The following is a 27,405-nucleotide window of genomic DNA, read 5'->3' on the forward strand; positions in this document are numbered from 1 at the left end:
TCTGTGGCTATTTTGAAGAACAGAAGGGATTAGAAATGAAGTAGATAATTTGGGTGATAAGCCCACCATCACTTTTTCTTCTCTCCTTCCTTTCAAAATCATTATTTTGTTCAGGTATCCACTCTGCTCCCATGACTATCACTCCACCCACATCTCCAGAAGTAATCCTTGATTAGTCTAAGCCTATTGTGGTATTCCTGTTCTCTTTGATGGTGATTAGATTTTAGACTTTTAACAGTTCTCTGTGGAAATTTGTTTGGTAATCATCATTGGTTCAGAGGTGGGCTCAACATGTAAGGAAATCTAATACGACTGAAGTAAAGATTCATCCTTCTGCATGTTGCTGTCCAGTTCTCCCACAGAAGTCCATGGGGGAGGGGAAGAAGAAAAAAAAAAGAGGTTAGAGAGGGAGAGAGCCAAAGCATAAGAGACTCTTAAAAACTGAGAACAAACTGAGGGTTGATGGGGGTGGGAGGGAGGGGAGGGTGGGTGATGGGTATTGAGGAGGGCACCTTTTGGGATGAGCACTGGGTGTTATATGGAAAACAATTTGACAATAAATTTCATATTAAAGAAAAAAAAAAGACTGAAGTAAAGAAATGTGTCCTATAGTTAGGGATGTGGATTATTTCTTTCCCACTAGAACAAAGGAGCAACTTTCCCTAGTTGCTGATTGCACTCATCTTATGACCATGAAGAGAGCCAAGTTGAGAACAAAATTGATACAGAGGAGGGAGGAATCAAGAGAAAAGCCAAATCCCTCGTTTCTGGAGCCTGGTCACATATTTCTGTCTAGGAGATAAACTTCCTTTCTACTGAAGGCAATTTGAGTCACAGTTTATAGCCCTATGCATCCTGATAACACAGGTAGCCACTCACTTGGTATGATTTCAGAGGCACTGAGTGGCAGACTGCACCCATATATCTTACCCCCCATCTGCTATAACATCTGAAGTTTTTAAACCTATAGTCATTCCTTAATTATCTTCTGATAATGATGATTGTAAACTAGGTAAAAGTAACACATTATTTGAGGGGAGTATTTAAGAGCATCAGGTTTACAGTCCAGTTCACGTTAACTTGGCCCTGGCTGGCACACCACCTCCTTATTCTCCAACCTCATTATACCCTATTTTCTCCCTAATTCCTGCAGTTCTGCCATACAGCCTTCCTCAGGTCTTCCAATTTTCCACATTCTCCTCTGTCTCAAGCCCTGTGCTGCTACCATGCATCACACACACACACACACACACACACACACACACACACACACACACAGATGCACACCTTTCATTGATCTCAGCTTTCTGAGCTCAGCTAACACTTCCTCAGCCTCCTTAGTCTTTCTTGTATGGATTATAATCCCTTTGAACTACTTCCTGGCAACACTGCAGCAAAGACTGTGAGTTGTTTCCCTCTATCTGTTCTTTTCTGCTTCCTCAGAAGTAGTACCCCAGATTTTTACCTGAGCACACAGATGACCAAAATAGACTACATCTCCTGCCTCGCTTTCATCAAGGAGTGGCCACAATTTAAATTTTGTAGCTGATGCTGTTGGTGTCCAGTCCATTTATGCTCAGGAGTCACCACTCCAGTACATTCCAACCTCACCTTGCCACAACCACTGGATACTCACTGCTTTGAGGGCATGTGCCTGGAGGTGGTTGGAAATTCCAGTGAGTTAATGAAGCCAGGAGCAACCTTCAGTCATTGAAAGATTGAAATAGGAGCATAAATACCTCAGCTTCCTCATCTTGTGGGTGGTACTACTCTGAATCATGCTATCTCCTAGAGTCCCCAGTGGAATTTAGCCTTAGTTGTCTACTGTGGCAACCTGTGCTTGAACATGTTCTTTATTGCTTTCCTTCTTTTCTCACTTTCCCACAACCCTACAAGAGCTATTCTGGAATCACCTCCTAAGTAAACTATTTATACTTGAGTCCCTGTCTCATGGTTCCTTCTAAATAGACACCTAATCTAAGACACAGTACATTTTTCCCCCACAAAGGTTTCCCTGACCTTACCAAAATAAACCTGGTCACCTTGCTTTTCTGGACCCATTTATACTTATTTTGTATCTGTCCTGTGACATTTTTATGGTTCCCCACTATCACTCATATCCACAGTTAGAATCTACATTCTTTGAGTATCAAATTAAAAGCTCAAGTTCTGGTATCAGATAAATTTCAAATCCCAGCTCTAAGTCTAACTAGCTATGTAATCTCATACCACATTTCTCTGGGTATGTTTCCTCATCAGCAGAACAAAAATACAATAATATCTACCTTTTAGTGCTTTTGTGAGGATTAAATTAGATAATCCACATAAAGCATTTAGAAAAATGCCTGATTCTCTGTCTCTCTCTGTCCCAAAAATAAATAAACGTTGAAAAAAAAAAAAATTAAAAGGGGCGCCTGGGTGGCGCAGTCGGTTAAGCGTCCGACTTCAGCCAGGTCACGATCTCGCGGTCCGTGAGTTCGAGCCCCGCGTCGGGCTCTGGGCTGATGGCTCAGAGCCTGGAGCCTGTTTCCGATTCTGTGTCTCCCTCTCTCTCTGCCCCTCCCCCGTTCATGCTCTGTCTCTCTCTGTCCCAAAAATAAATAAACGTTGAAAAAAAAAAAAAAAAAAAGAAAAATGCCTGATTCAAGTTATCATTCAATAAATGTTGGCTACTACCATATTATTAGTAATAGTATTAGTATCTGTATCATTCTTGGCATCTCCCACAGTACATAATACGACATCCATTCAACACATAGTAAATTAAATTTATATTTGTTAATTAAATAATAAAATGGTGAAATGGAGTCGCACATTTTATTTTCATAAGCAACATTGAGACTTGATTTGACCAATGAATTTTTATAGCACACACAACAGAAATACTGCTAAACCACTCAATCCTTAAGATTTCTCACAGATGTAAATATAAACTACAAGTGGTCTTCCATCTGCTCCATAAGCAATATACAGTTTGTCATTTTCCTGAGAAGTTCAAAGGCACAAAAGCACGTGTTACATATCTTTCTATTCCTTTGATATACTTGGGATATGTTTATTTTTTTAAAATGTTTGTTTAGTTTTGACAGAGAGAGAGAGACAGAGAATGAGCGAGGAGGGGCAGAGAGAGAGGGAGACACAGAATCTGAAGCAGGCTCCAGGCTCTGAGCTGTCAGCACAGAGCCCGATGTGGGGCTCGAACTCACAAGCTGTGAGATCATGACCTGAGCTGAAGTCGGTCGCTCAACCGACTGAGCCACCCAGGCACCCCACTTGGGATATGTTTAAAGACACAGTTAGAATTTCTATAGAGATAGTGGGTTTGGGAGCAACAGTGAAGTACGTATGTTTCACCCAGCCTTCCTCTGTATTATGTCAGAGTGAGCTTTATAAACCATACCTAAGCAGGTTACTCCTCTGCTAAGACATCCTCAGCAGTTTCCCATATCCTACTCTAAATATGGCTTACAAAGTTGTCTGTTCATGCCAGCGTTTCCAGCGACATCATTCATTGTAGCAAGGTAACTCTAAGGTAACTCTAGTCAAGTTAAACTTCTTGCAATTCCTCTGAAGATCTTTTCCTACTTATATGATATTGCCCATGCTGACTACTTTGCCAAAAATGCCCTTCTCCATCTTTTTTGGGGGTGATGGAGATGGGTAAATACCTGCTTACTTTCCAATACTTGGTGGAGACCAAGAAGCCTTTCCTATCTCCTGACCACCAATCAACAAAACCTACCATTTCCTTTTATACCTGTCCCCAAAAAACTCTGTCTTAGAACCTATGATGCTGGATTTTATACACACACACACACATGCACACACACACACACATATATATACATATACATGTATATGAATATATATGTATATATACACACATATGTATACACACACATATACATATATATAATGCCCCACAATAACCAGGTAGTTCCCTACCATAAATAAATAATTCTTAGTTTCAGCCAAGTTCAAATGTATTTGACAATCAAAGGATTTTTCTACTGTTCCCAAGGGAATCCTTTTCAGACCAGACAGTGTCCACTTTAGATAGGTACCCCTAAGTCCCTTCTCCCTTCATTTCCCTTCCTGATTCCATCCCCTCTGCCCTCACCCATGTTCCTGGTTTCATCAAATGGTGGTTTGATGTCCTCACTCTCTGTTTCAGAGCAGCAAGACCTCTCTGGCCTCAGGTATCTGAGACTGGCAACAGTTGAGACTCACATTTACAAGACCAACTCTCTTTTGTATTATTGAGCAAGTTATTTAAAATTTCTGTGTCATACCTTCCTTGAGGATATAGAGAGAACAAAAGCAAATAAATTAATGATGATAACACAAATAGACATTCACTTGGTATGATATCAGAGGCACTGAGTGGCAGACTGCACCCATATACCTTACTCACCATCTGCTATGACATCTGAAGTTCTTAAACCTAAAGTCATTCCTTAATGATCTTCTGATAATGATTGTCAACTAGGTCAATACACAAAGCTTTTATGTATACACAAAGCATTCAGAAGAGTTCCTGGCAAATTTGCTCAATAAATGTTAGTTATTATTTGTTTTGATATTGTTTGTTTTGATAATACTATTATGATGAATTATATGAATCATATTAGAAATGGTACAAATACCGATCACCTCTAAAATGGTAACTTCCATGGATTCTTATGATAAAAGATACTCCAGAAGCACCTGGGTGGCTCAATCAGTTAAGCATCCAACTTTGGCTCAGGTCATGATCTCGGGGTCTGTGACTTCGAGCCCCATGTCTGGCTCTTGTGCTGAAAGCTCAGAGCCTGCAGCTTTCTTTAGATTCTGTATCTTCCTCTCTCTCTGTCCCTCCCCTGTTTGCATTATGCCTCATTCTCTCTCTCTCTCTCTCTCTCTTTCTCTCTCTCTCTCTCTCTCAAAAATAAATAAATAAACATTAATTTTTTTTAAAAAAATACTCCAGGGGTGCCTGGGTGGCTCCGTCGGTTGGGCATCCGACTTCAGCTCAGGTCATGATCTCGCGGTTCGTGGGTTCGAGCCCCGCGTCGGGCTCTGTGCTGACAGCTCAGAGCCTGGAGCCTGCTTCGGATTCTGTGTCTCCCTCTCTCTCTGACCCTTCCCCGTTCATGCTCTGTCTCTCTCTGTCTCAAAAATAAATAAACGTTAAAAAATTTAAAAAAATACTCCATATTCACCAGGAATAAAGATGGAGAGGAATGGAAAGGCAAAAAGGGGATGAGACTATCTTGCACGACACATTCATTTGTTAATATAGGTCCCCTATTTCTTCTCCCTCCAAGTAATCTAAGAGACTGTGAACATTGGAAAAGTTCTTTGTCTTGCTCCTAGTTGTGTCTAGCATCTAGTATGACATTAGGTCCAGAGTGAGAGCTCAGTACATCCTTGTTGTACTTAAGAGGGCACCTGGACAACAGCCCCTCTACCTAGCATTGGCACTAGTAAACAAATTCATTCCATGGCTGAAGGCTCTGGTCATGTATTGATTAGACATTATGTTTCAGGCTCTTTCATATCTGGATAGTGTATTATTCCTACTCCCATTTTCATAGAAGCACTGAGAATGTTTAAACAACCTGTTAAGAACTCTTTCATGACAATCTTCACTTTTGTTTTTGTACCTAGGAGAGTATCTTCACATAGTAGATGCTCAAAATAGATGTTTATTGAATGTACCCATATCAGATACTATCACCTTCATAAGAGTTGTAAACTAGGAAGTCAAGAAAGCAGAACTGGGACTTCTAGAAACAGGTTGTTTTCAAAGTGATTATGCACACCTCCAGCTAAGAGGGAAGGGTTGGGAGCCAGCTAGGGACTATAACTCCAGAGCAAACAGATAAATTCCTTACCATAAGCCAGATGCCAGGGGCAATTTCTGGCTCTAATTCTTTTTTATAATATATTAATTTATCTCTGTATATTTACATTTTCTACCTTTAAAAAATTTTTTTAATGTACACATAGGACTATATAACAACAAAGATCAAAATTGATCTTCTCTACAGTTGGAAAAATAATGAAATACCTGCAAAGCACCCCATCCATAAAATACCTTTATGAGAAAATGCCAGCTAACATTTATTTTAGTAACAGGTATTTTAATAGAAGAGGAAGAAAAGCTCTTAAACCAAATCTGGCACTCTTGCCTCTTGTTCACCTCCTAATAGAGGAATGTGATGTATTATGGATAAGGAGACAAGAGTATGAAGACTCATTCAGAAGCTACTGGGACGTTCTGACATCATTTCAGGAACCACTATGTTGGTAAAGAAGAAAATAAACTAGCCACAAAACTGCACACCAGGCTTTGCATCTTATTTTTCAATCTCCTTTCCCAACTTTCTGTTATCTTTGGGTTGAGAGGTAGGAAGGAAGATTCTGGAGTGGGAAGATGCAGAAAGTGGACTTGGTTCTGAAAACAATGGTGAGTCATTTAAAGTTTGTTAGCAGAAAGGATAGGGAAAAGCAAAGCAGTGCCTTGGAAGTATTCCTGGAGCAGCAGTGTATACATAAGATCAAAGAAAAGAAATATTGAAAGAGATGGATTTGACAGATATTGAGAAAGAAATTGGCAGGACTTGGTGACTGAATGATTTGGGTTGGAGAAGGAAGAATTATGGGTTTGTGCATTTGAATGAATAGCAGCAATGACAGAGGTATAGATCCTCTTTATAAAGCTCATATCTCATATCTCAGGGCTTATTATAGGTCACTTCTGTTATTTAAAAAGTTATTGGAACAGCAAGAAGTTAACCTGAAAGGCAGAGAATTAGACACATATCCTTCAAGAGGAAAGCAGAGGGTGCCTGGGTGGCTTAGGTGGTTGAGCATCCGACTTCGGCTCAGGTCATGATCTCATGGCTCATGGGTTTGAGCCCCGCATCAGGCTCTGTGCTGACAGCTCAGAGCCTGGAGCCTGCCTCGGATTCTGTGTCTCCCTCTCTCTCTGCCACTCTTCTCTTGTGTTCTGTCTCTCTTTCTCTCTCAAAAATAAATAAACATTGAAAAATTTTTTTTAAAGAGGAAAGTGGAGATCTAGTAAGTGAGAAAATAAGTTAACTTATATACCGGGAGAAAATAACTTTTTTATTAAAAGAATAAAATTGGCAATAGTGTTCATATTTCAATATGATTTTTTAAAAATGCACTTAAATCAATGAAGCAACAACATACTCTATTTAAAGCCATCATATAGATTTGTTTTAATTTTTTTAAATGTGTATTTATTTGAGAGAGAGAGAGAGAGAGAGAGAGAGAAAGAACAAGTGGGGGAGGGGCAGAGAGAGAGGGAGACACAGAATCTGAAGCAGGCTCCAGGCTCCAAGCTGTCAGTGCAAAGCCCAACATGAGGCTTGAACCCACAAACTGTGAGATCATGACCTCAGCCCAAACTGGACATTCAACAGACTGAAACACCCAGGTGTCCCTAAATTTGTTTATTTTCAACTGGATGTTTTAGTGTCAAGTAGAAATGTTTTTGCCTTTGGGGACATTATCTTGAAGATCATGTTAAATTTCTATAAATTAAAATTTGTGTATAACCTTCATATTTTTATATAGAGCTTAAGGGCTCTGAGAACATAATTTTTAAACTAAGATATGATTACAGATCCACTCATTCTTATAGTTTTATTTCATGGTCATCATTCTGGTGTTGTTCCTCATCTCAACTTTTGAAATATTAGAATAATGTGGCAGACTTCTTTTGATATTCCCAGCCACATCCATGCTCTGTTAACAACTCTCCCTTCCATCAAATAAATAAACATAACCAGATGCATGCCGTGTGATTCATCCTCTTGGTCCCATAGCTGATCGGACCAGACAGTCATATGATCCATGTGGAGCCAATCAGGTGTTTTCTCCTGATATTGGACACTTGGGTCAAGATTGACTGGAAATAAGAGGTGGATTCCATGGCCAAAGGCACCATCTTGGGGACAGCTGTGATGGTTAATGTGCCAATGAAGCAGAAGCAACTTTTCCTCTTCTGAAAGTAAATATGGAAAATAGAGACAGAGACCTTGTGGCACCAGAGGAAGATGAAGGATGGAATTGCTGTGGCTCCCAGTGACACTCCTCTACTGTAGAAGACCAAAATACACACACTTTCTATGCTTAAATTCTATGACAAATACGTGAATCATAAACAAATTCTGAAACTAAGATCCAGGGAATAAAATTTCCAAATTAAAAGGGGTTTTGTAACCATACAAGATAATTATGCTAGATTTTTAGGGTTCAGGAGTAATCAAGTCTTGATAAGTATCCCTCCTTGATTTTAGCAACCCTCTCTGTTAGATTTTCTAATGCCCCGCTTCTCTGAATTCCTAGTCTTCACTACTATCTGCAAATGTTCCACAGAGCTAGTTAACTTTTTCCTGCCTACTGGTGAGCCTTTTGTTATTTAGTTTGAATCTTTCTAATAATTAGAATAATCTAATGAGCAAGGTGCAACATGGATTGATACTTTCCTAGGATAGCCAGCTAACATTCTGGCATAAAAATCACTCTTCATCTAGTCAGATTAGCAAATCAACAATGTGAAAATATGACTTGTATCAATTCCTTCCATCTACTCACCTTTATGGCTAGTATATCACCTTACGGATGTCATTAAGCCACCCATAAAAGATATAGTATCTTCTACGTTCATCTATTTATACATAAAATGCATCTCTCTGGCAATAGCTTTAGCAATTTATAGACCTTTGTTGAATCACAAAATCAGTTAATGATTCCAGGAGACTCTTGCCAAAAGATGTTTAATACTTCCATTCTTCTTAACCAAGCTGACACAGTCCTTAGAAGAGTATGAGGTTGCAGGTGTATGTGCCTGTGATTGTGTATTTTTCTTCCCATTTAAAATTCTCTAACCAATACCACTGTCCTCCTTGACATTAGAACTAAGGGAAAAGTCCTTGAAAGAGACGCTCCCATTATTTCTGGTCTCCTGAGTTTGATAGTGTGGTGGTTATATAATCTTTCTAATATTCTGAGATGCATAATGCGTCAAGCTCTTTGGCTGCCAAAGGAGCATCAGAGACAGATGGGATGTGTAATGAGAGTGAGGCAGGTGAGACAGATCTTGCTCAAAGCTGGCTGGTGGGGATAGTGAACTTAGAGCATTTTTTGATCTCTGCAAAGAATGCCATGAACTGAGAATTGGGGGATCTGGAAAAGTATCCTTAATCATGGTAGATCCAAAGCACTGGGGCCCTGCCAGAACAGGGCCCAATAAAGCTAAGCCTGTGTTAAGTAGGTTGGAAGGCCAAATCCCTGCTGAGTTACAATAGTGCTTAATTACACATACTTTCACATTCTTGGTGCCTTCCCAGAATTATTACACACAAATACTAAGATAAATTGGTTGAATCACTTTCACCAAGTTAACTGTAACAAATACTTTCCCTGTCTAGAGCTTGAGAAGGCAGTCTGAATACAGCAGGCATCCTGGTTACCTAGGAACCAATAGATGTGCTGTGAAAATTAATGAAGAGAGGGAAGGAGAAAGAGGGATAGAGAGAAAAAAGGAAAATGGATGTGAAGCAAAAGAGGGAAATAATGAACAGAAGGAAAGGAGATGAGGAGGGAGACACAAGAAAGGAGTAAGGAAGAGGGGAGAAGGGAATAGGCAGGAGTATTTAATATAAGAATTGGGGATGGGAGAGGGTTGAGGGTGAAAAATAGGCAAGAAAGAAGAGAGGAGAAAGAAGGAAAGCAGCTAGGTTGCAAGAATAAGGAGGAAGGTAAAGTGATTTTTAATAAAGAATGAAGAAGGGAAGGAAGAAACAAGTGAGAAGAGAAAAGAAAATGAGAGACAAAAGATGAAGAGAAGGAAGAAGGAAGAAGGAGAAGGAAGAAGGTCTGAGGAACACAGGAGTAGTCAATTTGGGTCTGCAGAAGACTTCCATAGAGAAAGGAAGTGATTCACTCACCACAAAAGTACTGCATCATGACCAAGGATTAGTTTACTTACTACAATGTTTCCCCCCGATTCTGTCATCCAATGCATGAGCCCATTCTTCCATGGTCAGTTTCCCACAATGTTGTAACAACCAATTCACTTCCTATGAACATATTTTATGTTGAGAACTGATCAGAGAAGAGTGGGATCATTACTGGATTAACTTTTAAGTTACTTCAGAAGGAAAAGTTTAGTAGTAACACCAGGAGCCCAAATGTTCTTCTGGTCAAGACCAGTAATCAGTGCAAGGACATTATTTTTGCTATTTTATCAGAGCACTTAGTTCATAAACCAACTTGTCATTTTTTTCTTCTCTCCTCATTTCCCAGATGAGAGTAATAGGTCAAGTTTGTGCCCTACCCAAATTGCCTTTACTGGGCTAATGCACCATCTCCCAGCTGTTGTGTGTTTTGGATTGCAGCTGTCTCTTTTTCCAAATCTCCAATACAAGAATTGTCCTTGGCCAAAAGGAGCCACCTCACCAATGAGATAGTCTACTTCTCCCCAAAGAGTCACTTCCTGATTAACTGACATGAGGGTACAAAAGGCAGGGTCTCTGGCCTCATGGTGGGGCACTCTGTAATATGATTCACATTCTAGAGCTCCTTGTGGGATCCAGCTGAGGCTAGACCTCTCCTGAAATCATGTTTTTGCTCAGATTTTTCCTTCATTCCTCTTAAGTGCACTCCCTTAATTAACTACTTATACAAGATTCTCCACCTCAGGCTCTGCTTCTCAGGAATCTGAACTTAAACAGAGAGATTACCATCAACAAAATTGCAAACCTAAGGGCAAGGGATTCTGGAAATACTCAACATCATCCCGCTAACAATGTCTACCTGCCAAACCATTTGCATGTCTTTGAAGTAATATTTTATGAATTGCTGCTGCCTCAAAATTATTTGAACCAAAATACTTCCAAAATATGTGGGGGCTCCATGAAGACCCATGTAAAGGTTTACATATTTAGAAGCTCATTTGCATACTGTTAGGGGAAAAAAGGGTTATTTTCAAAGAATACTTCCAAAAAGCTTTCTTTTGTTCCTTATTTGCTTGGTTTAGAAAATACTGCACTGATGTTGCAGTAATATGAATGCATAACTTCTGGGTTGAACAGGAAAGCAAAGTACCCCAAATTACTTAATATAACCCTTGTGGTGATAACTAAACACTTTCTTCAGCATTTTACCATTTATTGACTACATTTTATTTCTGCTTCAATAAGAAGCTGTCAAGTACTCTGAGAATTTCACAAATTCACTTTACCCTACTGACTACACTTTGCCATAAATTAATTACTGCAAGTGCATAATATTTATTTCTGCCTAAGGCGGTCGGCACTGGTATGTCTTATTAGCATTCATTGAGGAATATAAAAATAAAGAGTAGAGTTGGCAAGTAAAAAGCATTTATGTCTTCACATCTTCAGTGATGAGGCTTAAAAATAATTTTCTACTTTATTTCTTCGTTGAGTTTGTGCCATAGGCAGCCCCCTCACATTTTTAAGTTGGTTGTGTGAGAAAAATTCGACCAAGGGGTAATTCAAGCTCTGTCACCCATTAAACACCCACAAAGTAAACATTGCAGATATTTGATCAATTTGAAACCTGTTTCCAGTAATTTCTATAAGTCAACACTCTAGACTTTGATGCCACAAAGAGCAAGAGACAGGTCTGGTTTTTTTACCTGATTCATTTTTATGTCAACAAAACATTCATAGCAACTTACAAATAGGTATCATTAAATGCTTATTGAATAGATGAATGAACTTGAAGCCAAAAGATAAAGAGAACAAAAACCACTGGTGTGTGGGCAATAGATTTAGCTACTAGCACCATGACATGGTCAAAAAGTGTTTAGACACTTATCTGGCATTTACTTATCTTCTCTGAAGTACTGGGGATCTGAAACCTCCCTTACAAATTTAAAGTGCTGTAACTAAGTATTTGACCTCATAGATAAAGTGGGGAAATTCAATGGTGGGATCAAGTATCTCTCAGGTGGCTCTATTTCAAACTCTTCTGTAAACCATGTTTCCAGGAAAACTTACTCGACTGAGCCAAATAAAACTGGATCTGCCTGTAGAAAATAATTTAAAGCATCTTGTTGAACTTTGCCCCTCAAAGTGTGATTCATGAGAAACATCAATGACATCACCTGGGAGCTTGTTAGATACTTAGAATCTTAGGCTCAGCCCCAGACCTGCTGATCCTCCAGACTTCCATACTCCTCGTCAATTAAATGTATGTTAAAGGTTGGGAGGCACTCTTGTGGAAGAGTTGTCAGCAAGCAGAGCATGGGCCCAGGTTCTCTTTGCCATTTTTGGGTGCTCACACTCCCAAAAGCCAGCAACTGTGACTCTTTGTTACAGCCCTGCCTTCAGACTGCCAGAACTTGTTTTCCCTTTGCACACAGAAACAGGTAGTACCTAAGAATGCATGCTCCCATGGGTTAGTCCTTAACCAATGACTGATAGGTGACAGTACAAATAATCCAGACCCCAAGCCCCAGAATGGACAACTTTGTTTTCACAACTGTTCTGTCAGATTGAGCCAGAGTAAAACTCCATGGGACTTTGCTTGATATCACATTCCTCTTTGGTGTTCTTCCCTTATTGATCTTATTTCCTTATTCTCCTTAAGGGTCTGTTTCTGGGGATCACAACCTAAAACATATCTATCAGTATTATGCTTGGAAAATTTTAAGAACTAGTTCTCTGGGGAAAAATAAATCTCTGATTTTTAGTTTTTATCAGTTGCCATGGTGTAAATACTCCCACCATTACAGATTTCAAGCTATAAATATAAGGTCATAGAATTAAAAAGAGATGCTCACAGTCTGTTCTCACAAGCCAGTATGAACTGGTTCTAGCGTAGCACAGCATATATTCATAGCCCACCTCATTTAAAACCAATAATTCTACCCCCAAGCTTTCTTGAAGAGCAACTATAGCAGAATATTACAGAGCATTAAGCAAAACTTTCTAAATATCTATCTGTCCAAAGAATCACACAGCACAAAAGATGCTCCAATTTACTGATCCAACAAACATTTATTGAGCAATCAGTATGTGCCCATCACTGTGGTAGCAGCAGAAATGAAACCAAATAAGACGTACATGATTTTAGTCTATGAGAACTTTATATTCTAGAGACAGAAGCAAAAAATAAATAAATAGTTTCTAACTGTGAAAAATACTATGCATGAAACCAAAAAAAGGAGTCAAGATAGACTATGTACTGGGTGAGTTTGGAGAAACTCATTTGAGACAGATTCGCCAATAAAGGTCCTTTTGAAGAGCTGCCAGTTTTGTGGAGACTTAAAGGAGAAAGAAGAGCCAGCTTTGAAAGAGTGGTAGCAAAAGCAACCCAAGCAGAGCTAACAGTGTGGGCAAATGTCTGGAGACAGGAAAGAGCCTGGGATGTTTGAGGAACTAACAATAAAAAACTACTACTGGATGGGGTCCCTGGGCGGCTCAGTAGGTTGAGTGCCTGGCTCTTGATTTTGGCTCAGGTCATGATCCCAGGGTCCTGGTGGGATTGAGCCCCGCGTCTGGCTTTCCGCTGAGCATGGAGTCTGCTTCAGATGATCTGTCTCTTCCTCTGCCCCTCTCCTGTGCACTCTCTTTCTCTCTCTAAACTATAGTAACAACAAAAATAACTGCTACTGCAGCAGATTGTTGGGGGAGGGGATTTAAACAACATTAGGTGGTTAATGTCCATGTCAGGCTGAGCCTTGTGGGTCATGGTTTGAAGTGTGGGTTTTATTCTAAATGCAAAGAACAACCATTAGAGTGTTCTGAGCAGGTAGGGGAGTGACTGATCTGAATTATGTTTTAAGGTGATTCTAAATGTGTTCAAAGTAGATTGACAAGAGGGAAGCTAGGGGACCAGTTAGGAGGCAAGAAGTAGCCCAGGAGAAAGATGATAATGCCTTTGATGTGACAGTGGCAACATATATTTGGAGATGCGAATGAGCTGAGGATACATTTTGGAAATGGAGCTGAGAGGATTTGCTAAGGGACTGGATGTGCCATTAAAGAAAAGAAAATGAGTTAAAAGTGTGATGCTAGATCGATGACTTGAACAACTAGTGGCATGCATGTTTTACCTTCTTTTTTTTCTCTTTTCCTAAAAGAAGGACAAGTTCATTTAACTGTCTTGGTCATACCTCCTTTTTTGCCCCACCTATGCTTCCCAGAATTTTTCAATTAAACATGGAAACATGTCTCTTTAAAATTCATATTACTTCATATTCTCATGATTTCACCCAGTTTTCTCCACCCAAACACTTACTTACTCAACAAAATCCCACAACAGAACTGAACATAATTGATAAAGAATTCTCAGTGGGTACCTAGGGAAAAGAGACTTTAACTATAAATACTCCTATGTTACTCTTCTTGTCCCTATCTTACTTCAAGGGACATGAATTTGTCCAGTAAAGACATGTCATGCTTTTCAAACTTTAATTTATCAGTTTCACTTAGAAAGTGCTTAAACACAGATTGCTGGAACCCACCTCCAACATTTCTCATTTAGTAAGTCTAGGGTAGTGCTCAAGAATTTGTATTTCTAACAGGTTCACAGATGATGATGATGATGATGGTGATGTTCTGGAATCCCTACTTTGAGAACCATATAGATACACTATCAAAATTGCATTCAGAAGCTTCCAAAATAGACAGAGGGAGATGGCACTATTCATGTATTATTTTTAAGATGGTTTAACTTCCAATGTCATTTCTTTCTCTAAGTCTTAGGTAGTGAATTCATCAGTCAGACTGTTGGCAGTGCCCACCTGCCACTGTGTATAAAGTGAGAACTGCAAGCCTTCAGAAAAGCAGAACACTCTGGGCACAGTGGTAACTTCTCATTATAAGAGACGAAAACAGATGAGTTAATCAGGAAGCCCCTTCAACTCCACAGAGGTTCATAATTCCTATTTCAAGAGTTCAGACAAGCAGTTAATCTGCTGGAAAGATGGAAAATGAACTGGCTGTAACAATCTATTCATGCCAGAGGGGACTTTACATTAAAGACAGGATGCTCATGTATTATCATTAAAGGCATCTAGGTTGTTCATTCAATTATTTACATTTTAATGCTGTGTTTAGTGAACCTGCTGGCCTTTCCCTTCTAGGTAGGGAAGAGCCACAATAACATTATCATATGATTGTACACTACACTATAGTTTGTGAAGTCTTTAATGGAATATATATATAATATAATATTATTTTATTATATTACTATATATATATATATATATATTATAACCTTAGATTAATCTGGTACAATAGGAGTTATTCTTTCCATTTTGCAGATAAATAAAGTAAAACTCACAGAGATGAAAGACTTTCATAAGTTCACATAGCAAGGTGGTAACTGATATTTAAATTCAGGTCCTTTAACTCTTTGTGAAATGATCTGACTCCATGAGAAGTCAAACTCTTCAGGATTCTATGGCTCCATGAGTTCACTTCCAACTCACCACTCCATGAGTTGATAAAGAAAAGCCCTAATCTCATGGTTAATATCCAGACAGTCATTAGACTGAACTCATCTCATGAAACGCTTTATTGAAGTCTATACTATGAGGGGCCAGTGGGTCTGAGTTTCTGCTCATTAACCTTATGTACATTTTTTTCTGACCAGCTAAGGCCACTGAGAGTTCCAGCCAATTTGCTTTGACTACTTGTTGTTGATTTCTTTTAACAAAAAGTCAAAAACCCTAAATAAAGGCTACAACAAAAGTTTGAAGCCTATCAAACCGCCAAATTTTGACCATTTTTAACCTTCTATTTATTAACCATTATTAACCAACAATTGTATCAGTACTTTCCATTAAGAATGATGTTCTAGAATGGGACATGGCATTAAAGTCAGAAGGTCTGGGTTCAAGTCAAACTCTGCACAGAGCGCCTAATGTCTGTGAGTTTCAATTTCTGACCTGATGAGACAGGAATGATTACAACAATACCTATTTCATAGTATCTGTGAGAGGATGGTGTGAGATTATTCCTTTCCACTATGATTTATCAAACAGCTATCTTGTTCTAGGTGATCTGCTAAGTGCTGAAGATACAAAAATAAATAACTTTGCTTGCCTATAGGGAACAAAGTTTAGTGAAAGAGGCAAATAAGTTAATCAGCTGTTGCAAAATAGCTCAGGAAGCCATAACAAAAGTCAATGAAGACAGAGAGAAGATAGTAGCTAACTCTGTGACCAGTGTAGGGCTTAGATGATTCCGAGGTGCCAAACAAGAAGACTATCTAAATTAGCAGTATTTAGAATCACCGGGGGAGCTTTAAAAACTGATGCCTTGAATCCCCCCTATATAACATGTTTGGATAGGTGGAGAGAGGTGGCCCGGGGTCATTTGTAGAGGAACAGATTTTATACAGTGAATGGGTGGTACTATCTGGAAACATTAATGTTGAAAAGTGCAGGAAATTGTGGCTTTCATTTCCATGGAAAGTATTTACAGATGAAAGCATAGACAACTAAAATTGAGTGTGGAAAAAAAAATAACCTTTTGAAATGGGCACACTATGTCACTTCCATATTCATGGTCAACAGTGATAATTTCTCAACCAAACGTATTAAATTAACAACCACTTTTTATTGTTTTCAGTTGATTTGGGGGAGAAAAAAGATACCAACCATATCTACCTGGCAGGTGTTAGCCAAGGTCTGATCTGTTGCTATGATGCATCATCACTAGTAATTACAGCTGGATATGGGTGCAGCTCTGTCAGAAAATCTCTTGGGGTAAGATCACAATGTACAATGCTCTGAGCTGGAAATGTTGCCTATGCAAATATTTATAGTTGGGAGAGTATATAGATATACAGAGACCACCAAGTTTTCTTTCCTGGCCACCACCTATGACCACGGCAGCCTGAATGCTCCCTCAGATTGGCATGCAATGACTGGCAGTCACAGATCATAATAGAAGCTATCAAAAGGGATCAAGAAGGACCAGACCAGGTCTAAACAGACCAGAATCTAAAAGGATAGGTTCTCTGACTCTTTTGTTTCTCTTCCTTCTTATAGAAATCCCATTAATCAGGAATAGTGGATGGATGTTTCTTTACTGTACATTCAGTTACCCTTAGTCTTGTGGGGCAGGGGTGGGGGGCATTGTTTTTCCTTTGGAGAACTATCTTTCCTTTATAACCAGTCCTATAATTCGGGTGGAAATGACTCCAGGTCCAGCTATAGGGAGACATCCATGAACCCGGGCTAGTTATCAAACTTTATTCCCTGGCCATGGTACTGGTTAGAGAATGTCAAATAATCCATGGTGATTCTTCTACACTCAGTGCTGGTGCTTTTGCTGGACTAATTGCTAAGGAGATGCCCTATTGGGATAACTGGTCAACTATAAATCTGGGACTCCTGGGTACCTAAGAGAAAAGCAAGACTGAGAGATGAAGATAGGGAGAATACTTCTGATGACACATTTGTCCTTTGAGATCCATCTGTACCTAAAGCCAGTTAACCCTGGACCTTGCAGCTATGAGCTAAAATTCCACTATTTAACTCTAGATAGTTTGATTTTGATTTCAATTTTCTATTACTAAGAGAGCTGAATACATGAAATACTCTGTCTTGAAGGATGGAATGAGTCCAGTTAGTAGATACAAGAAGAAGGGCATTTGCCCAGGACTGGCACCATATAGAGTAATGTTTCTCAAATTTTTTCTGTGAAGGGTTAGATAGTAAATATTTTTGGCTTTATGGGTTACACAGTCCCCCTGGCAACTACTCAGCTCTGCCTCTGTAGTATAAAAACAGCCTCAGATAGTATGTAAATGAAAGGGTGTGGCTGAATTCAATAAAATTTTATTTACAAAAATAGTGGTGAGCCTTATTTTCTGATTCCTGACTTAGAGAACTTAACCTAAAAAAAAGACAGCTATAGCACAAGTGTCAGATTAAGTAGACTATGCAGAACAGAAAATTCATGCTACAGATTCATCTCTACTTCCTCCACACCCATGGTGGGCATCACAAATCAATCATGGGAGTGCACCAGGGATTGGCAATGTGCTGAAAAGCTGCATCCTCACAACTGTGCTATCATAATACCCTCTACATCTCATCCCTCTTGAGCTATTTCTCCTTTTATTTATGGAATTTCCAGTTCTAAGTATCATATAAGAAGCATAATCCAAGGAATAATTTCTCATGGAGGAAAAGAGAGTAGGAATAACTGAAATCCTAAAATGAAAAAATCTTGAGATAATGGAGGGGTCTGTCTAGCCAAGGCTGGACTCTAAAGGGTTGAGAATTCTCTCTGTCTCTGTCTCTGTCTCTCCCCCTTCTACCCCTACCTCTACCTCTATCTTCAGTACTCTCTATATCTCTATTTCTTTTTACTGAAAACCTTCATAGATAGAAGCAGAAGGGTGGAGCATATAAATTGGATGGGCATTTTAACACTTTTAATAGTTTTTGTATTACCTTATAGTGAAAATTTAAATTTACCTTGAAATAAAAACCACCTTTATTTTAGGAAAATCACTCTGATGTAGCTTTTAGCTATGCAAAGGTAAAGCAAAGAATTTTAGAATGAATTAATAGAATGCAAAGACAATCTAAGCTTCTCTAAAATAGACTGTAAAAATTTTGATTTCATTGTGTTAACATTTTACAGATTATGATTTCTCTAAGGACACATTCATTTCCTAATTCATGTGCTGTTCCTAAAAGTGAGTGTCTTTTCTTAGAAGATATGTACTCCAGGGCACTTGGGGGGCTCAGTTGGTTAAGTGTCTGGCTTTTGATTTTGGCTCAAGTCACGACCTCATGGTTGTGAGATGGGGCCCTGAGTTGGGCTCTGGCTCCATGCTGAATTGGGCCTGCTTGGTATTCTCTCTCTCTCTCTCCCTCTCTCTCTCTCTCTCTCTCTCTCCCTCCCTCCCTCCCTCCCTCCCTCTCTCTTTCTCTCTTTCTCTGCCCTTCTACCACTAATGATCTCTCTTTTCACTCTGTTAAAAATAAATTAACATTGTAAAAAAGGAAGATATATATTCCTATTTATGCAAAAATCATAAAAAGGAAAGCATAATAGAGAGATTGTGTCAGCAAATTTGCAAGAGGGACTCTAAAAGGAACTGGATTGATAATGCCAAAATCCACCGCAACTGTTGTACTAGAGACTTGTTGCCTAATATTGTCCACCTGGTGATGGTCATCACAAAGTGATTCCTGGAAGAGAGTCAACCAAAGATTTGTTAATTTGTTTTCTTGAAAAAAATGGACTTCACAATCAGCAGTCATCTTAGGACAGAGCAGATGTGAGGCTAGAGAGGGAGAACATCAGAATTTGATCTGGGACTTCAGATGGACAGGGGCAGCTGCTGGTTTAGAGATATGAGCTAGGTTCTGCAATTCTGATGACAGGCTGGGAGCTAGCAGGAAGGACCTGGTATTAGTTTCCTAGAGATGCTATAACAAGGTACCATAAACTGGGTGGCTTAAAAACCAGAAATTTATTTCTGTTCCAGAGGGTAGAAGTCCAAAAATCAAGTGGTCAGCAAGGACATGCTTCCTCTAAAAGCCTATAGGAGAGACTCCTTCCTTGCCTCTTCCTAGCTTCTGGTGATGGCCATCAGTCCTTGGCGCTCCTTGGCTTACAGCTATATCACCTTAATTTCTCTCTCTGTCTTCACAGAGCATTCTCTTCTCTGAGGCTTCATCTTAAAAGGACACTAATCATATTGGATTAGGATCCCATGTTAGCCCTGTGTCACCTCATCTGAACTGATCACATCTACAATATTTCCAAATGTGGTCACATTCTGAGGTACTGGAGTTAAGACACTGACATATCTTTTTGGGAACATAACTCAGCTCATAAACAGATCATACCTCCCAGAGGTCTTCCAGAAGGGGTTCTGACCTATAAACTCTGGGATCTCTGGTATCTATTTCTAGTCTTTATCACCCACTATTTCAAAGGTTTCATCACCCTGTATTATCTGTCTCTATGGCAGGTTAAAGAAAAAAGTATGCCCAGGCCCAGGTATAATTACAGAGAGAATCCCAAGCCTTAGTGGACCCACCTGAGACACTAAGATGCAACCAGTAAAAGAGGGCAGAAATCTAGAGTCAAACAGTTGGCAGGGGTAGCCAATGGGATAAATGTGTGGAATATTTAAGCAATCTCTGTGGATGTGCAGAGACACTTGAGGAAATCAAATATTCTAAAGACAGAACTTTATGCAAACATAATGAGGGCTCACTTCTTAATTTTGGTATTTAATAAATAAAGGAGTTTAACTTTATGTTCTAACTATGGCTGATAGGGTCTTGGGGGCACTTGGGATTCACTCAGTTTGTCTTTATCAAACTTTGAGAAAGCAAGCAAGTCAATAAACATGTTTGGACAATTAGGAGCTCACAGTCTTTCTCCTTCTTCTCTGACTAGACAGCATGTTTCCAAAAAGCACAATAGTTAGTGGGAATAATGGCTTCAAGAATCCACAGTGTGGAAAACTAGCCCAGTCCATCTGGGAAGAAGCCAAGAGGACGATGGTCATTCCCTAGGAAGGTATTGTGAGCCAAAGGTTAAGTGTTTTCTATCCAACTACTTGACAAACACAGAAGGGAGACAAAATTCAATGGCAGTTAATGGCATTTTCTAAATTTCTTAATTACTTGTGTTTTTCGTTATTAGTTAATGACTTGAAAACATGAGATAAGACAATATTAACTCATGAGCATCTGAATAATTGAATTAATATGACTACGCAAGATGTTGCCTGGAACCGTGTTGTAATAAATAAAAATAAAATTTCTTTGATTAAAAATTCCAAGGAAGTATACGTGGCCCCCCATCCCTCCAAATTGCAGTGGAGTAACTCAATTTTTAATTCTGATTTTAAGTCTAACTTTTAATTCTGATCTTCCCTGTCCTGACTATAATCAATGAAATAGAATAAGGATAAACAAATATATATCTTTGATTAGACAGCAGTTTCCTCTCTTCCAGATATGCAAAGTGAGGCTGTAAGGAGCATTTTAGTGCCCCCCACCCCCAGTGATTAAGTTAAATTTAATATATGAGGTGACCAGACTCTGGCTTAAATGTCTGTTACAAAATGAGGGAGACCCATTTCCTGCCCTCAGGAAGGTCACAGTCTACTAGGGAATATGATTTATTTACAACCAATATGAAGTGTGTAATAATAAATGTATATAAACACACAGAGATGGCATTGCTGAGGGAGATGAACCAAGTGGGATGGACAGGTAAGGGTTACAGAGATGGTTGTATTCCAGCCAGGTCTGGAATTTAGATTAGAGTAGCCAAATGGACAAAGTGGCACTAAAGAAGGCTTCAAGTACAAAGGTCTGAAGAGACAAAGGCACAGACATTAAAACAGGGTGGCACAAAGAAAAACAATGTTAAGTTTTTATGTGTCTGGAATGCAGTGTACAAGATAGTCTAGAATGATTGGCCAGCAGTCAATGGGACCAATGAAAAGTTTTAAGCACGGGAAATAGAGTAATAATTTTTTTAAAAAATTGCAGAGGAGTCTGTTGTCTGTAGCTTATTACTCATAGGTTAGCAAGAAACTTTTATGAGGATGAGATCATAGGCTCAAGTCCATGCAGGCCAGTAGCAACCTCAAGTCTGTGACCACAGACAATATTCCGGCCTCACCCCAGCCATTCCTGTTTGGGGCAATCCCTACATCAGGCTTTTTATTGTAGGCAGGTATGTTAGGGGCAGCAGCTGGGTGTCTGAAAAGACAAATGTAGGGACTATCACCAAGATGACCCAGAGAACTTGGAGTCAGCTTTTCATTATTATCAAAAGCCAGATTTTGTATGCTGAGGTTGGAAATGCTACAGGCAAGAGACGGGAGGTATTATCATCTGTCCTTTCTGGCCTGTACCCTACTTCTTTGGCATTTTTCCTATTTCCACTCAAAACATAATGGAAAGGGGAAAAGAAAGTTTTGGGCCCAAGAATGCCAATTCTTGTGCATCAGAACTCTCTTTCTGAACCTAGGGAAGCATCACTAATTAATCATGGGACTCTTTCCACTAATCCTCAGTATCTTTTTGATCTGTCCAGTCTGCTACCATAAACAATTAGCATTGGCACAGGAAATGAAGTCTAGTTGCCATCTCGTTTTAGAACAATTCTACAGGATGGTTTGTTAACATTGGCTTTACGAGGACATAATCCCAGTGGCACATTGTTTAAAGGGGTGGCATCCATGTTTCATGAGAAGCTTTCAGATGGCAAGGCTGAAAGCCAGACCTGGCAAAGTCAAGGCAAAAGTTAAAAGGTAAGGGTAGGAATAATCAAAGAAAATATGTCCAAAATAAGCTCCCAGGGTCAAAGTCACATGCTGTCTCTCCTGCTTGGAATACTCTTTCAGCTTCTCCTACTTTGGTTAATCTCTATTTATTCTTCAGGTCCCAGCTTAGAAAATGTTCTTACATGGGAGATGTGTGAATTCAGCTGCACCTTCTGTTGCACTGACACCATCCTAGATTTTCTCTATCATGGCAACCTTTGCCATATGAAAGTCATATGGGTACTGTATACCACTCCAGGGATTTATCACATTAGTCCAGCTCAACCTTATAACTTGCATAGCAGATGCCTCATTTCAATTTTACAAATTGAATGGACAGCAGAAGACAGAGAACAATATGATCTGGCCCTCCAACCTGATTATCTCACTCAAAGTCTACATATTTAACTTGATGACAAAGAACAAGAAACATGAGACTTTGAAACAATGTCTTAGGCAGAAAATCTTTCTTATTTTTCTTCTACAAGAGGGTCCCATTTTTTTTTCTCAGAATACAAGTCTGAAGTTTGGGCTTAAAACTCCAATTTGCAATGTCTAACAACTCCTGACACTTGCTGAGTGAATACAACCTGTAGGCTAAAATGCTATTAGAACCCAGCTTGTTATTACATAAACCTACATGTTCTGCGTGTACCTGGAACTGAAAGAAACAATCTAATCTGGAAGAAAAATCAGTTGTTACAGTCAGAAAGATGTGGGCTTTTTTTTTCTTTTTTAATTGGGAGGGAAGGCTTACATTTCATTTTGTAAAATCTTGGTCAAGTTACTTAGTCTTTTCAAGTTTCTAATTTATTCATTTGTAAAACACTGCAAATTTATTGTGAGAATAAGATATGATATTTGTCCAAGTTGGTACAGTGTTGTATCCATAAGAGACAGTGAAATAAAATTATTGGTACTCATTTAAAAATTATTACTTGGATAAAAAACTTACATACATAGATCATCTCTTTCAATCTTTATAAAGTAATGTCTATCATTATATCTATCTGATAGATGATACAATTAAGGCTCAAGGAACTTCCCTGATCTGCCCGAGGACATTCAAAGAGTAGTGGGCAGACCAAGATCCAGACCCAGATTCATCTGATTCTGTAGCCTATGCCCACCACTCTGGAATATAATGGTGAGGATAGCTCTGACCTATCAGCTTATCAAGACAGCGAAGAAATACCTCTAAACTCTAAATGCAAGTTCTAGATAAAACTATTTCCTATCTTCCCTCGACATAGTAGGCAAAAGTTGCAGTGTGGGGCTTCTCACAAAGCTTTTTAAAAGGAGTTCATTAAGTGGGGATAAATATCTTTGTTCCTCTCTTTTCCTCCATTCTGCTGCTGGGAACATAAATGTGATGGCTGGAGCTCAAATGGCCGTCTCACAACAGTGAGGCAACTTTGAAGATAGAAGTCATATTAAGGATGGAGGAGCAGAAAGGGAGAATACACCGGGGTGATTGATTAATGCAGCCCTAGACTGTCAACCATTGATCATGTTTTATGGGAGAGTGAAAAAAATCTCCTTTCTTAGGTAAGCCACTGTTATTTGAGCTTCTTTCATATATAGCTGAATTTAATCTTAACTAATACAGGCTTCCACTCTATTTTTCATTTATATATTTCTCAGACTCTGAGATAAAGTAGTATGGAGACTCCACTTGTATTTTAAAATTTATAAAGCATAACTGAATCAGGCAAGGTGCCCACAAGAATAGCTAGGGAATACCAGAATGACAGAAGAATCCACTACTGCTTCTGGGTCAGGAAAATTGTGAGAAATGAAAGGAAAAGCAAATATTCATTATTCTGCTTTGGAGTACTCCAAATACTCATATTCTGCTCCCAAGGGGAAGACTCTCAAAGACTGAAGCTTCTGAAATAAAATCTCATATTTATCTCCTCAGAGATCATCCTACTATTTGGACTAATCTTTCTGGATTCTAGCGGAGCACAAGAAACAAAAGTAGCCCATTTATCTTCATGTTCTTGCAAGAATATGATTCAAGAAGTTCCTAAAGGACCAAAGGCAACAGCGACAGGCACACTTTCAGCAACAACCACAGCGTGGAGGATACATATTGAATTCTTACCAGGGAGAATTCAAACTCCTTTACTTCTCTTAACTCATTGAAATCTCAAAACAACCCTATCATCACTGATCTCTCCTACAAATCAGGAAATTAACATGCAGAGAGATTCTGAATTAGGTATTCACATGAAAGAATGACTTCAAAAAATAATGATAAAGCAATAATTTGAAACCCATCTAATGTTTGTAGTCGTGGAAACAGTAGTATGAGTGTTCTCCTTGAGAGAAAGAGAAGATACAGGATCGGAAATATGAGTCCCTCTTTAATAAGGAATTGACGTTAATTAAAGGAAGTCATGAAGTAAATCTCTAGAATGTTAAAGCACTTGTTTCTTCTGGTTTTAAATTCCTTCCCTGTGCAGATAGAAAAGCCACGGGATCCATCAGTTGTAACCTGGCAAACATAAAGAGTTTTAGTTGGTTGACAAACCAGCTAAGGCAGAAAGCTCAGCAAAATTTTTAATCTTCAGTGCTATTTTTGGCCCTTTAATCCAAAGAAGTAAGAAATCACTCTCAAGTAATTTTACTATAGTATTTGTGTAAATGCATCTGAAATATAAACCTCCATATTGTTTAGGTATCAAAGTCTATAAAATACATCTTAAAAAATTGTGGCAGGTTGTAGAAAATAGCTAATTTAGGATAGAATAATAGTTTATAAGTTGTATCTTGTGTTAAATACTTCAGATGTAAACGAATTTATAATAAATATACACATAAAATCATATTATTTCTTTAACATCTAGAAGTAAGCTTCCTTTTTCAATATCATTAAAAGTCCAGAACACTTTTTGAGGTGGCTTCAATATTTACTATTAATGTCTCTCTGTTGCCAGTCCCAATAAAACTGGATCAAATTTTAAAATGTGTCATTAATAGTTTAAACCTAAACCAAGTAACAAAGTCTGTTTCTTCTACACAATAGAATATGATAGTCTGGAGCTTCCATTTAAGGCAGAGTAATTATATATGGGCTAATTTTTTAAAGCCTGAAAATGCCTTTCTAAGCTTGGAGTTACATGAAATGAGGACTTTCAGAAATATATCCTTGATTTTAATGGATCTTCATAAAATTGTTCACATATTATGTTTTTTTGGTTTCCAAAATTGTCCTATAATTAAAATGGGATATATGTTAGCCCCATTTCACAGAAAGAAAGTCAATGAGAGTGGGACACCCTGACTTTTTGTTCTCTACCTATTCAACTATGCCAGAATCTTCTTTACTTTAGAGAAGGAAGACAATGTTTGAAAGGCTACCTCCAGCAGGGCCATTCCTCCTTAAGCTACAGCAAGGGCCTCCTCCTGTTATAATGTGTGAAATACTGAAAGGTACACATGCCTCCAGGCCTCTCACCTAAGCCCAAGACTAGCACATCTCTCCATGGAAACTAATCTGATGAGTTCATTTTGAATCTCTAAAATATGCCCCGAAAAAATGGACATAACAGTTGTTTGAGAGGTGATGGGAATTCATTAGCATCCCTTACAATATTATCAGGGATTGATTATCATCAGGGATTAGTCCTTGGAGTTGACAGAGTGGAGGGGAAAGCCAGAAAATCCCCCAGTCGAATTGCTTAAGGGGAAGGTCATTTCAGATGATTAGACAAAAGACAACATGATAGCCAGGCAGTAATGTGGAGATGAGGCAGGTGGAAACTAAAAGGAACCTATAATCAGATTTATCTGCTCTCCTGTGTTGCCTAGGATTTGACCTTGATAGTATAGGTAACATAGATGAGCAATCACCAAGCAGAAAGCATAATATATAGATGATCAGGGTTTAATCTTCATCATAACTTTATGAAGTAGGTATGATCATCTTTAGTTTCACAGAGGCGAATAAGTGACTTTGCTCAATATCATGCAAGAGGCAACAGAATGATTGAAAAACAGGTCTGACTCCAACAGTATTTGAGCTCCCCAACAATTAAAGCCTTCATTACTGCTTCACAAGTATCCCATTTGCTTCTCATTACCCTAAGATGTGGCTATCATTGGAGACAAAGAAACAAGAGCTAAAGTAATTTAAAGATTGGCTTAATTCAAAAGATCAAACAAACGAATGAACGAAGTAACTCACCATCAGCCTTGTGATTCCAATGCCCATTACTTTTCTACAATGATATTCACTCATTTGTTTAACCAAAAGTAGTGAGTGCCTCTTTGTTCATTGTGTTATGTACTGGGCATACAAGAATGAATAAGATATGGTCCCTTTCTTTGAACTCAACATCTTAGGGGAGCAACTGACAAATATTTAGAAAAATAATTAGATTTTAACAAGGTAAGTATATTACACTAAAGGATATAGAAATCTCCAGAGAAATCTGAAAAGACTTCACTTAAAAAGATCACAATTGTCAGGTCTTCATACTACATAGCCTTTAAAAGTGTCTCTCCAATTTATAACCTGTTGCTCTTCTCTAATAACTGTGTCATCATCACTATCCACCAATAAATTCCTAGGGACAACATGGCTACTTTGTATCTCTATTGATCATACCTAATTAGACCCTCAGTGTGCATCTAACCAGAGCTGGACCAATCAGATTATCTCTCTGGAGAACCTGAACTGAAACACACAAAGCATAGGGATTGGATGCCAAGTCACATCAATGGTGGTGTTCTAGAAAGAAACTGTCCCCACTCTGTGGTGTTGGAATCCCAGAAGCTGCTCAGAGACCTGCCCTTCCTGGGTAGTAATCTGTCCAATAAATTCCATTCCTTGTCTAAATTAGTGTAATATAGATTTATCTCACTTGTATCCAGTCGAGTTTTACGTTAGCAACTACCCAAAGATGTATAAGAGGTACCCAGACGTTTAAAAGTATATAATATTTGGAGCCACAGTTCGGAGGTTCACAAATGCCACAGTAAACATGGACTTTATACTGGAGGTAAGATCAAGCCAAAGGAGTGTGTGTTTGTTTTTAGAGAGTGTTATAGCCCTTAAATGAGCAAATTAGTAAAGGGGCA

Source organism: Lynx canadensis, chromosome A2 (assembly GCF_007474595.2).
Source record: "Lynx canadensis isolate LIC74 chromosome A2, mLynCan4.pri.v2, whole genome shotgun sequence".
In the NCBI taxonomy this organism is placed as follows: domain Eukaryota; kingdom Metazoa; phylum Chordata; class Mammalia; order Carnivora; family Felidae; genus Lynx; species Lynx canadensis.